Genomic DNA, 11421 nt, shown 5'->3' with positions numbered 1-11421 from the left:
GAAATAGAATGGCAAAAGTTCCAAGCAAATATCTGGGAATGCCTAAAAAGGAATAGTCAGAAAGATTAAGAGATTGATCAATCCATCCATCCATTGATCCATCGATCCACCCTTCCTTCCTTCCTTCCTTCCTTCCTTCCTTCCTTCCTTCCTTCCTTCCTTCCTTCCTTCATTTCCTTCCTTCCTTCCTTCCTTCCTTCCTCCCTCCTTCCTTCCTTTCCTTCCTTCCTTCCTTCCTTCCTTCCTTCCTTCCTCCCTCCCTCCCTCCCTCCCTCCCTTCCTTCCTTCCTTCCTTCCTTCCTTCCTTCCTTCTTTCCTTCCTTCCTTCCTTCTTTCCTTCCTTTGACTGGGACTGACTTTAACTACATAGCTAGACCAAATCCCTGTTTCTTTGGCTTCCTTCAGACCAAGGAAGAGGCATCAATGCAATAAACTCTACTCCTAGTAACCATCAGCCATTCAGGGAAGAGTCGAAGTGCCCAGAGCTCTAACTTTTTTTTTTCCACTGGGGAAACCATCTTCAATTTGTGTTGTTTAAGACATTTTTGGCTCGGGAGGGCTGCAAGCAGATGGGGAGGACACGTACATTGGAGTAGACAAAGTTGACTTTGTCACCTGTTTTCTCCCAATTTGGTGAGGCTTGGGATTTCTCTCTCTCTCTCTTTTTTCAACCCCGAATATTTCAAAGCTTCAGAGCTGAATAGAAATGTAAGAAAAGCTGACCTGGAGCAAACAAAAGTGTATCTCCTACTCTTCACACAGGCCTTTGTTGTTAGAGATGTGCTAAGGTATGGTGGTTTGACATTGAAATGAGACACAGGGAACTGTCTCTGAGAAAAATGCCAACCCTGAGAGAACTCAGGTAGCAGTATTTATTGAGAAAAACACAAGCAAAATATACAGTATGCATATTCAGAAAACAATGACCTCAACAGGAGATTACTTCACCAGCATGAGAACACACAATCTTGGAAAGTCCCAGATGTTACCTTGCTAGGGTGAGATCATTCAGCCACGGAAAGTCTCATGGGAAAGTTTGGAAAGTCCCATGAGAAAGCACAACTGTGTATCTTGTACCTTGAACTTTCACCCATTTTCCTATTCCTTCTAAACTGGCAGAATCAAAACAGAATGAGGCACTCTGAGCAAAGATACTCCTACCCCCACGAAGAATGCCCACATCTTCCTAGACTTACTGCTAGTTATACAAAGGCCTTACAGAAAATGATAAAATGATCAATAGGTTATATTACCACATTCCTCCTTTTTTATTTATTCAAAGATAGGGGTGTTTTAGTGGCATAGTACACAGTTCCCTCATGACCTGATCCTCACGCCGGAAGACTGAGGTACACATTTGTAATAGATTAGGAATACATTGAATAAAACAACATAATAAGATACATATAGCAATAATAATAACAACCCCTTGCAATAAGGAACGAAACCATGATCCATCAGGAAGCCAGGACCACAGACTGTCCCAGAATGATGCATTAAACCCATCAGCTCCAGATTGATGCTGAGCAATACGATCTTCCATGTCCTGAACAGTTTTTGTAATGTTTGGCTCATAATTATGTATAAAAACACAACAATGTGAATGAATTAAAGCACAAACTCCTCCTTGGGCAGCTAACATAATATCTAAAGCATATCGATTTTGCAAAGTAACTTTCATTACGAATTCTCAGACATTTCTACATTAATCATCTTAATATTCTTTATAGTATCATTAAACATAGCAACAGTAAAATTATTTAAAATATGAATATCCCTATAGTTCATAGCAATTCCCAAAGGCGGGATAAGACCTCGAGAAATTTGTGTCCATAGATTACCTCCCTGGTTAGGATCTGAATTGCTCTGTTGTAGCACAAGACAACTGTTTTCTCCAGGTTGCATTCTTTATTAAATCTTTTTCCTCAAAAGGCACTCCATGCAATGTTAGTCCTTCTCCCACTCTCCCAGGAAGGTGCATACACAACCAACAATTGGTGATGTTCAAGTTTTTGGCAGTTGTGCGCAAATCTTTAATGTAATTATTATCGGTCCACAAATCATCGCCCAAATCTCCGGCACGCTGAACATGCTGTTGCTGCCTCTCCGCACCCGAGCAGCCCAGGACAGATTAGGCAGAATCAGCAGGATCAGGAACCACAGATGCGCCATCCTGCTCTTCCGAAACTTCCTTCACAGGTGCCTGCGAATGATCAGGCCGAACACACCGACCAGGAACCCAACGAATTTGACCAAGATGTTCAACTGCTGCATAACCACGTCCCCACGTTATCAGCTCAGCAGGAACCCATGCCGGATCTGGAAGGAACCGCACCAACACCCGAGGTCTTACCGCATCTGTAGAAGGAGAAGAAAATGCCTGCTGGCCAGCGCCGCAGGGGGTTACCAGACAAATTTAAAAATTTAAAGTATACAAAGCTAGATTTAATTGATCTTGAATCGCCGGAAGCCCCAGGAGCTTCCCTCCTTTTTATTTAATTTAGTCAACATGGTCTTGAGCGTGGCAAATTTATGTTCCACGGACTATTGTTTGCAAAACTGATCAAACCGGTGCTCCGATAAGCCGCACCATTATCAGTTTTTAAAGTTTTAGGTGTTCCAGCAACTGAAAAAGTCTTAATGCAATGATTGATGACATGTTTAACCATCTCACCTCTTTGAGGGGTAGCCATTAAAAATCCTGAATAAGTATCCACAGTCACATGTATATATTTCCAGGGTGCAAATGACGGATATTGAGTAACATCCATTTGCCAAATCATTGAAGGTTTCAACCCTCTGGGGTTAACTCCCATAGGGATATTCGTGCCCTGCTTTGAACAAGTTGGACATTGTTGAATTATGGCAGCAGCTTCTGCAGTAGTAAGTTTGAATTGCTGTGCCAATGCTTTAGCGTTTGATGAAAATAACTATGACTATCCCATGGCTGGACAGTGAGGACTGAAGTTACAGCACTGTCAGCTTTGGCATTACCTTGTGATAAAATTCCAGGCAAATTACTATGACTACGAATATGAGCAACAAAACACACATTCACACGCTGCTCCAAACATCCTTGTAACAGCAAAAGCAATCTTAAAATATCAGGTGATATTCCAGGAGACAAATAAGAACCTGCTACAAAGGGTAACAAATTATACACATACAATGAATCCACTATTAAATTAAAATCCTGATTGTGAAAATTTTGAAAAGCAAAACTACAGCAGCAAGTTCTGCCTGCTGGGCAGACTTCTGCTCTGAAGTCACTTTTGTATGCCAAATTCCAGATTTATCTTTCCAAACACAAGCACCAAAAACTTTCCCTCCATCAGTAAAAACTGTAGGAGCATCTGATATGCCCAATGGTATCCTTTCTTACATTTTGGGCACACTGATTTAGGACGAACACCCTGTCCCATTGATCTCTTATTCTGCTGACTTTGACCTCCTCCAGGAGCCCGACATTGCGCTTTAAAATGTCCAGGCTTCCCACAATTGAAACAATTCCCTTATGAGCATGTCCTGTTTGTAAAGCCAGAGCTAAAGTTTCCATGTTAAAAGACTGACTTCCTACCTTTCTACATGCATTAATCAAATCCGTGATTTCTCGCTCTCCACTTGCTACCAGTGGATTTAAAATCTTTTGCAATCTGTGTTAGCTTGTTCTACTGCTAACTTAAAAAGCAACTCTTTCTGGGCGAATTGATTATCAATTTGTCTTTCTATAGCCAATTTCAGTCTGCTAATGAAATTTTCATAGGGTTCATTGTTCCCTTGTTTGATGTTAGTAAAGGTCTTCTCACCACCTTCGCCGTCAGGGAGAGACCCTATGGCTTGAAAAATTATTTGTGGGAGAAGAATGAACCCTTCCTCAGGCATACCATCTCTGTTGTTCCACTGTTGTAAAATTACCAGCTCCATAAAGCTGATCTGGGGTAACATTTGCTGTTCCCCTCTGGACTGCCAGCTGTCTCCATTTCTGATCTAACACCAAATATTGAGCTGGAGTTAAAATCATATTCAACAGAGCTTTCCAGTCAGCCGGAATCATTTTATTTCCATAACCAACTGCTTCTAACAATGCCTGAGTATATGGCGCTTCTAACACCATATTCTTTTGCTGCTTGCTTAACTTCCCTCAAAATTCTGAGCTGTAAAGGCTTCCACTCCCGCTGTGGATTTAATGCAGCATCCATGACAATTTCCACTGGATTAAGTTGAACTTCTACTCCAAACTCCACCAAATCATCTCCTGATAATTCCCTCTATTCTTTGCTTCTTGAATAGCTGCAGTAACTGCATCCACCTGAACCCTTAAAGGTAAACTCTTATCTTCTGACAAAGTATTTCTAGCGCCAGACAGTTCCCCAGATTTATCTGGAGGTGCCGTCGGCGGCAACAAACGTACCGCATGGTAAAGCGGCAAACCTTCTTCGGGGGTGATAGGAGCGGTTGTTCATAAGTAGCTAATGCATCCATAATCACTCTCCAGGTTAACAAAATTGAAGAAGGGGCACGAGGTTGCTCGTGCAAAAATTTCCCTATCTTTTTCCAGGACTCTACTTTAATACTACCTCCTCTGGATATGACTTAATATTTTTCCAAACATACTGTAGTAAGTCCTCAATTTCTTTCTTTCCTACAGCACAACCCCTACTGCCAATTCCAAACCCAAAACTATTCCCAATGATCCTCTCAATTCCCTGATGTGCTCTTTCTGAGCCTTCGAGAGATCTCCCCCATACTCACGAAAGAATCTATCTTCGCCCAGCGAAGAAGATGAGGGCCCAGTCGACGTCCGCGACGATGAGCATAGGATGCGGGAAACGATAGCTTTCAAGCTATCACGTCGGGTCACCATTTATGGTGGTTTGACATTGAAATGAGACACAGGGAACTGTCTCTGAGAAAATGCCAACCCTGAGAGAACTCAGGTAGCAGTATTTATTGAGAAAAACACAAGCAAAATATACAGTATGCATATTCAGAAAACAATGACCTCAACAGGAGATTACTTCACCAGCATGAGAACACACAATCTTGGAAAGTCCCAGATGTTACCTTGCTAGGGTGAGATCATTCAGCCACGGAAAGTCTCATGGGAAAGTTTGGAAAGTCCCATGAGAAAGCACAACTGTGTATCTTGTACCTTGAACTTTCACCCATTTTCCTATTCCTTCTAAACTGGCAGAATCAAAACAGAATGAGGCACTCTGAGCAAAGATACTCCTACCCCCACGAAGAATGCCCACATCTTCCTAGACTTACTGCTAGTTATACAAAGGCCTTACAGAAATGATAAAATGATCAATAGGTTATATTACCACACTAAGGCATAAACAAAGGGAAATAAGGCGGACATGTGACAGTCTTGGTGTACTGGACAAATATTGGATTTGCTTGTGTGGGTGCAAAAAAATGCAGAGAATGAGGAAGTAAAAAATGCAGAGAATTGAGGAAGGTTCTCGTTGACTTGGCAACTAGCAGTGGCCCTTCCTTAATTGTGTTCAAATGCCACTCTTCTTCCTTATCTGCAGACTCATTACAGTTGTCTTCACGCTCAAATCTGGAGCGGAGCCTCCCCCCTTCCCCCCAAAAAAACCCTCCACCTCTGCCTCCCTTCCCTTCCCTTCCCTCCTCCTTCCCTTCCCGCCTCCCCATCTGATTTCCAAACAGTTTCTTAATTTCTGCCCTGCTCGAAATCACATTCGCCCACGGACAGCTTTTCCCCAATGATTATAGGATCTCAGAAGGTGTGGAAGCGACAGTCTAGAAGATCCCAAAGGGGTAAAAAAATATGTAAATAAAAAAAAATAATGAATTAATTTAAAAAGCCAGGAGAAGGGGTTTCGGTGGGTTGACTAATGATTTTTGGTTTTTTTTGGAGTGGGTGGTCAAATTCCCACTGAGAAAACAGTCTGGTTTGGAGTCACATAAAAGCTAAAAATAAGGTTGGTTATTCAACACTCCAGAGGGGTTGGGAGGCGGCGTTGCCTTCCTTGTTGGGTTAATGATTTATTATTGATGGATTGATTTAGGAAATATATATGGTCGCTCACTCAGTCGGTCTCAGTGATTCTGGGCAGCTTACAAAAAAAATAAAAATAAAAATTAAAACCCAATATTAAGACCCCCAAGGTCCCTTCCGAGCAGAGGTGGTCTTCAGCAGGTTCTCACCAATTCTGGAGAATCAGTAGCAGAAATGGTGAGTAGTATGGAGAACCGGCAAATACCACCTCTGACTGGCCCTGCCAACCCCACGTATTCTCCGCCTGCTGGGTCTTCTTTGTGTCAACTAAAAAGAGACTCCCTTGGTCTTTTTAGCTGCCAGAAAAAGGGAGTGGGGGAAAACAAGGCATTCCTTAAATGCCTAGATAATCAACCCGGCAGCCCAAAGTTGTCGGCGTGAACCGGCTGAATACCACCACTGATTAATGGTGATATATTAGCAGTCTTTCAGTATTTGAGGGGCTGTCACAGCAATGAGAGGCTCAGCCTGCTCTCCAAAGCACTTGGGGGCAGGACAAAAAGAAATGGGGGTGGAAATTAATCAAGGAGAGTTTCAACCTGGAATTAAGGGGACATTTTCTGACAGTTAGAACAATTAATCAGTGGAACAGTTCGCCTCCAGAAGATGTGGGTCAATGATGGGATTCAAAAAAATGTACTACCGGTTCTGTGGGCATGGCTTGGTGGGTGTGGTGTGGCTTGGGGGGCATGGCAGGGGAAGGATACTGCGAAATCCCCATTCCCTCCCCACCCCACTAACCTGCTTTCCAAGTCTGTTCTCCTGTGCAGGGCAACAAAAGAACCTGCTTTCCAGCTCCGTTCTCCTGTGCAGGGCAACCAAAGAAGACCCAGCCGATCAGCTGGGACTCAATGGGAGGCAGAGACTGGCCAGTCAAAATTTCTGCTACCAATTCACCAGAACTGGTCAGAACCTGCTGAATACCACTTCTGATGTCGGTACTCTTGATCGGGGTGGGGGTGGGGGGTGGACTAGAAGACCTTCAAGGTCCCTTCCAGCCATATTATTCTACTGTTTTTAAGTCCTGCAAGTGGTGAGTGTTGGGAAGGAGAAGGGCGAAAGAAAGAGCAATAGTGAGGCAAAAAAAACAACAACACCCTACGTATTTCTTGAGAACGTTTTGTGCAATTCCATCGTGATTGTTTGCATCCTGGACGCCATATGGATTTTATGCAATTATTCCAGGCTATTTTAAGCGTAATGGCTGCGGATAAAAATCAGCCGTGCAACTTTTCTTTGGCAGCTAAGATGAGGGGGCTATGTCTGAAGAAAGGAAAAGAATAAATTATTTCAAAGCTGGAAAGAGGGCTGCAAATAGGTTTAAATATTCATCAGAGGAAAGGGGGGAATTTGAAAGCTGCAATTCCCAATATTTTTTGGCTCCCAGGGGGGAAGGTAATACTTTCTCACTACTATTTTATGTTTAAAAATTAACCTAGTTGGCAGCTGAATCTGACTTTAATGCTAATCGTGAACAACGCGTGTTGTCTGCAGTCCTTAAAAGCAGAGGTTCCTCCAGCCACAGTTTAGATAGGCGCCCAATCCAGCCACCATTTCGTTTATCAACTCCTACCCTCAAAACGACGCTCTAGAGCCCTGCACACCAGAACAACTAGACACAAGGACCGTTTTTTCCCGAACGCCATCACTCTGCTAAACAAATAATCCCCTCAACTTTGTTGCTTGTGTCCTTACAATTTTTATTGACTGTTTTCTAGTATGATTTGATGGCTTATTGTACCCTATGACTATCATTAAGTGTTGTACCTGATGATCCTTGACTCTTGATGAATGTAGCTTTTCTTTTATGTGCGCTGAGAGCATTTGCACCCAGAAGAATTCCTTGTGTGTTGCACAAGGCCAATAAAGAATTCTATTCTATTCTATCTATCCCCAAAACTCATTCACTGCCTTCCTCTAATATGGGGTGACATTTCTTTTGATAAATACTTTGATCTTGATCCCTTGGGCATGCTTCCTCGGGATCGAGGTTAGACATATTCACCCTCACCAAAATGCGATTGTGCGAGTGCTCACGCTACTTCCTTCCTCCGAAGTGCCCAGGGAATCATTTACCGCCTCTCCTAATTTTCTGCCAGAGAACTGTATTTTATCGTTCTCCTCGCACAACTCTGGGGGGGGACACTTGACGCTGCCAGCTGAAGTGTCTATTTTTAAGATGACTTCTGGCACTTTCTTTTATTTTTACACGCTTGCCTTTCTCGATCTCCTTCCCTCGCCAGTTATCAGCTTCGCAACCTGGGCTGATACAGAGGGGAAAAAACTTCGAGATGTGAGGTGAAGGCGAAAGACGAGAATAGAAAAGAATAGAAAAGAAGAATGAAGAATAGAATAGAATAAAATAGGAATAGAATAGAATAATAGAATAGAAGAATGAAGAATAGAATAGAATAAAATAGGAATAGAAGAATAGAATAGAAGAATGAAGAATAGAATAGAATAAAATAGGAATAGAATAGAATAGAATAGAATAGAATAGAATAGAATAGAATAGAATAGAATAGAATAGAATAGAATAGAATAGAATAGAATTCTTTATTTATTTAAAACAAGTTTTATTAAAAGTTTCAACAACAAACAAATCATTACATATTAAATCTTTCCGTTTTCTACAATAATTTCCCCAATATTCTCATAAAACACAAACAAACACAAACAAACATAAAAAAATCTTTTAGTAAAGTACCTTGGCCCCAGTTACCTCTCTTTGCATGGGCTAAAATAATAGCGCATATCACTCTTCACAATTCTATCTTATTTAATCCATCTTAATTAAATCATTAAATTTGTATCTTTTGCCCATTCATTATCCCTCTATCTCTTCTTATAATAAAAAGAATTTCTCCTGAAATCACTAATCAGAGTATGATGCCTTTCTATCCTCCCCTAAGTTAGTAAAATTAAAATTCAACATAACAAATACCCAATTTGGTTCTGCTTGGTACATTCTATCCACCAAAAATGTTTAAATACATTGTATCCTCCTTTTCTTCGATATTTTATTACATTTCAAAAATCAATCATTATTAAATCAATCATTATTAAAAACTTCAACATTTCAATTTTAAACTTCAACATTTTAATTTCTTATTAAATCTTAAACCATTCTAATTTACTATTTCAAATATAAATGTTACAATACCATCTTCTGTACCTTAGCAGAATCTTTCTTACAGAAATTTATATTTCATCCTTTGTCTCTAAAAAAATCCCTCTTCTCCCATCCAATTTTAAAGCTTTGAGGCTTTTCTCCGCCTTTCCCTTTCTTTCTTCCCCACCAAATCTTCCTACCCCCTTCTTCTTCTAACCTCTGCCTTGCTGGGATCCCTTCTGTTGTGTTCCCTTTTTCTCTTGTTTGTTATCATTATATTTATTTTGCATCATATTTTTCTCTCTTTCTCAAATATTTTTTTTAAATCTTAAGTCCTTCATTTTCCTTGCTCTCTTCCTTCCTTCTTCCTTAGATAAGTTTTGGGATTCAGTGAAGATGGCGCTCTTCGCCTCTTCCTTGTTGTTCTTCTTCCGTTTCCATCTGTTCCATTGTCTGTTGATAATTGACCAGCGCCATTTCTAGAAATAGAAAAGCTTTTTCCATGCCATCTTTGCAGGCTGCTTTTGTTTGCTCATATTCATCCCTCAGGTCTTCAAAAGGAAAGCCATTGTAAATAAATCTTTTCTTTTCTTTTTTCCTCTTCCTTCTTACACCAACCAAATATTCCGAGAGAAAGGCAAAACAATCCCAAAATCCACAATTCTCAATAAATCCAAGCAAGCCAAAGTTCCCCTTCCTCTTCCAGGGGTGGTATCAAACAAATAAAAAAAAAAGAGTCCAAATCTATATTTTAAAGCCTTATTAAGATTGTATTTCTGTCCTCAAATCTTCAAGGCATCTCCTCCAACAATATCCAAATTTATATATTTCTTTATCCTCTCCCTTCCGGCTTAATTCCGTCGGGAGGGAGAGTAAACTTTCCCTTCAGCACCTCAAAATAGCCGCTTTTTTTTTTTTTTCTCTTGTGGAAAAAATCATCAAAAAACCATCTTTTCCAGGAATTAAATTAGATAAATCTCAAAGCCCTGGGTCAACCAAGAAGAACTTTCACTTTCAATAACTTTCTTCTTCCTCCTGCGCATACTTGCCCGCTGTCAACTTCTTTGTGGCGGCCATTACGGACCGCCGCTGCACCGTCCTGGTAAAAGGAGGTTCTGCTGGCCAGGGAGGGGGTCTGCAGCACCCCAAACCCTTCCTCCGGATCCCCTTACCTTCAGCTACCCCCTGCAGGGCAGCCTTGCTCCGCACCCGTCCGGGTCGGAGCCCCAAAACGGCTAGCGCGGGCAGGGATCGCGCAGCTTCGCGAATCCCACCGCCGCGGCTTCGACAAACCGGAAACTCAGAATAGAATAGAATTCTTTATTGGCCAAGTGTGATTGGACACACAAAGAATTTTTCTTGGACAGTCACACTGTATCCAATATTTTAATATGTAATCAATAAAATTTTGGAGAAAAAAAAGAAATTTCCCCATAACCACCCAATAAACACTTTCATCTCCTTATCCATTTCAGCTCATAGTAAAATTTGGTTTATTACTTTGTCTTCACTCGGCATATCTGTCTCCTTCCAGTTCTGGGCAAATGCTATCCTTCCTGCAGTAGTAATATGTATAATCAAATATAGCTCATCCTTATTGTATTTTTGCTTGTCAGATTCCTAATAGAAAACATTCTGGTACATGATCTAATTTAAAGCCCAACATTTCTTCCAACCTCTTCCCTGTCCTGAGCCAAAACTCTTGCGCTTTTTGCAACTCCACTCCGCTTGGTATAATACGTCCACCCACCACCCCTTTCTCATCCCTTCTCTTGAATCTCCTTTTTTTCTCCCCTCTTCCGCTGTCCTCTCCTTGCCACCCTTCCTCAGCCTGCTGGTCCCATTTCCCTTCCCTCTCCATCAAGAGGAATCGCAGAGCAGGAGCACACGGAGAAAAAGATCAGCAGTGGCCTGGCTGGATGGAAACAGTACGAGTAAGCGGCTCAAAGGGGTGGAGAGAAGCAGGAGCAGCAGCAGCTAAGGATTGGGTGCCTGCAGGAGAGATTTTGGTGCAGCTGCCTCTAAACGGCAACACACCACACCACGATTGGAGCGTCTAGGAAGAGGGGAAAGAGCCACCAGTTCAGGCAGGGAGCATTCCTGCCTCCGGACATCACAAAAGGGAAGGCTGGCGTGGGGGGAGAAGTGAAAAGTTGAAGGACCCAACTCTGCCCAGATAATCAGGGGATGAATCCAGCGCAGCCTGCCATGGAGACTTGAGGAGTGCTGAGAGAGGACTGGTGCCGTGTGGAACTTCTGGGAAATTGGGCGTCTGGCT

The sequence above is a fragment of the Notechis scutatus genome, chromosome 16, assembly GCF_049901735.1.
Source record: "Notechis scutatus isolate UNSWTSFEM ecotype Mainland chromosome 16, rNotScu1.2, whole genome shotgun sequence".
Classification (NCBI taxonomy): domain Eukaryota; kingdom Metazoa; phylum Chordata; class Lepidosauria; order Squamata; family Elapidae; genus Notechis; species Notechis scutatus.
This window is presented reverse-complemented; position numbering follows the sequence as displayed.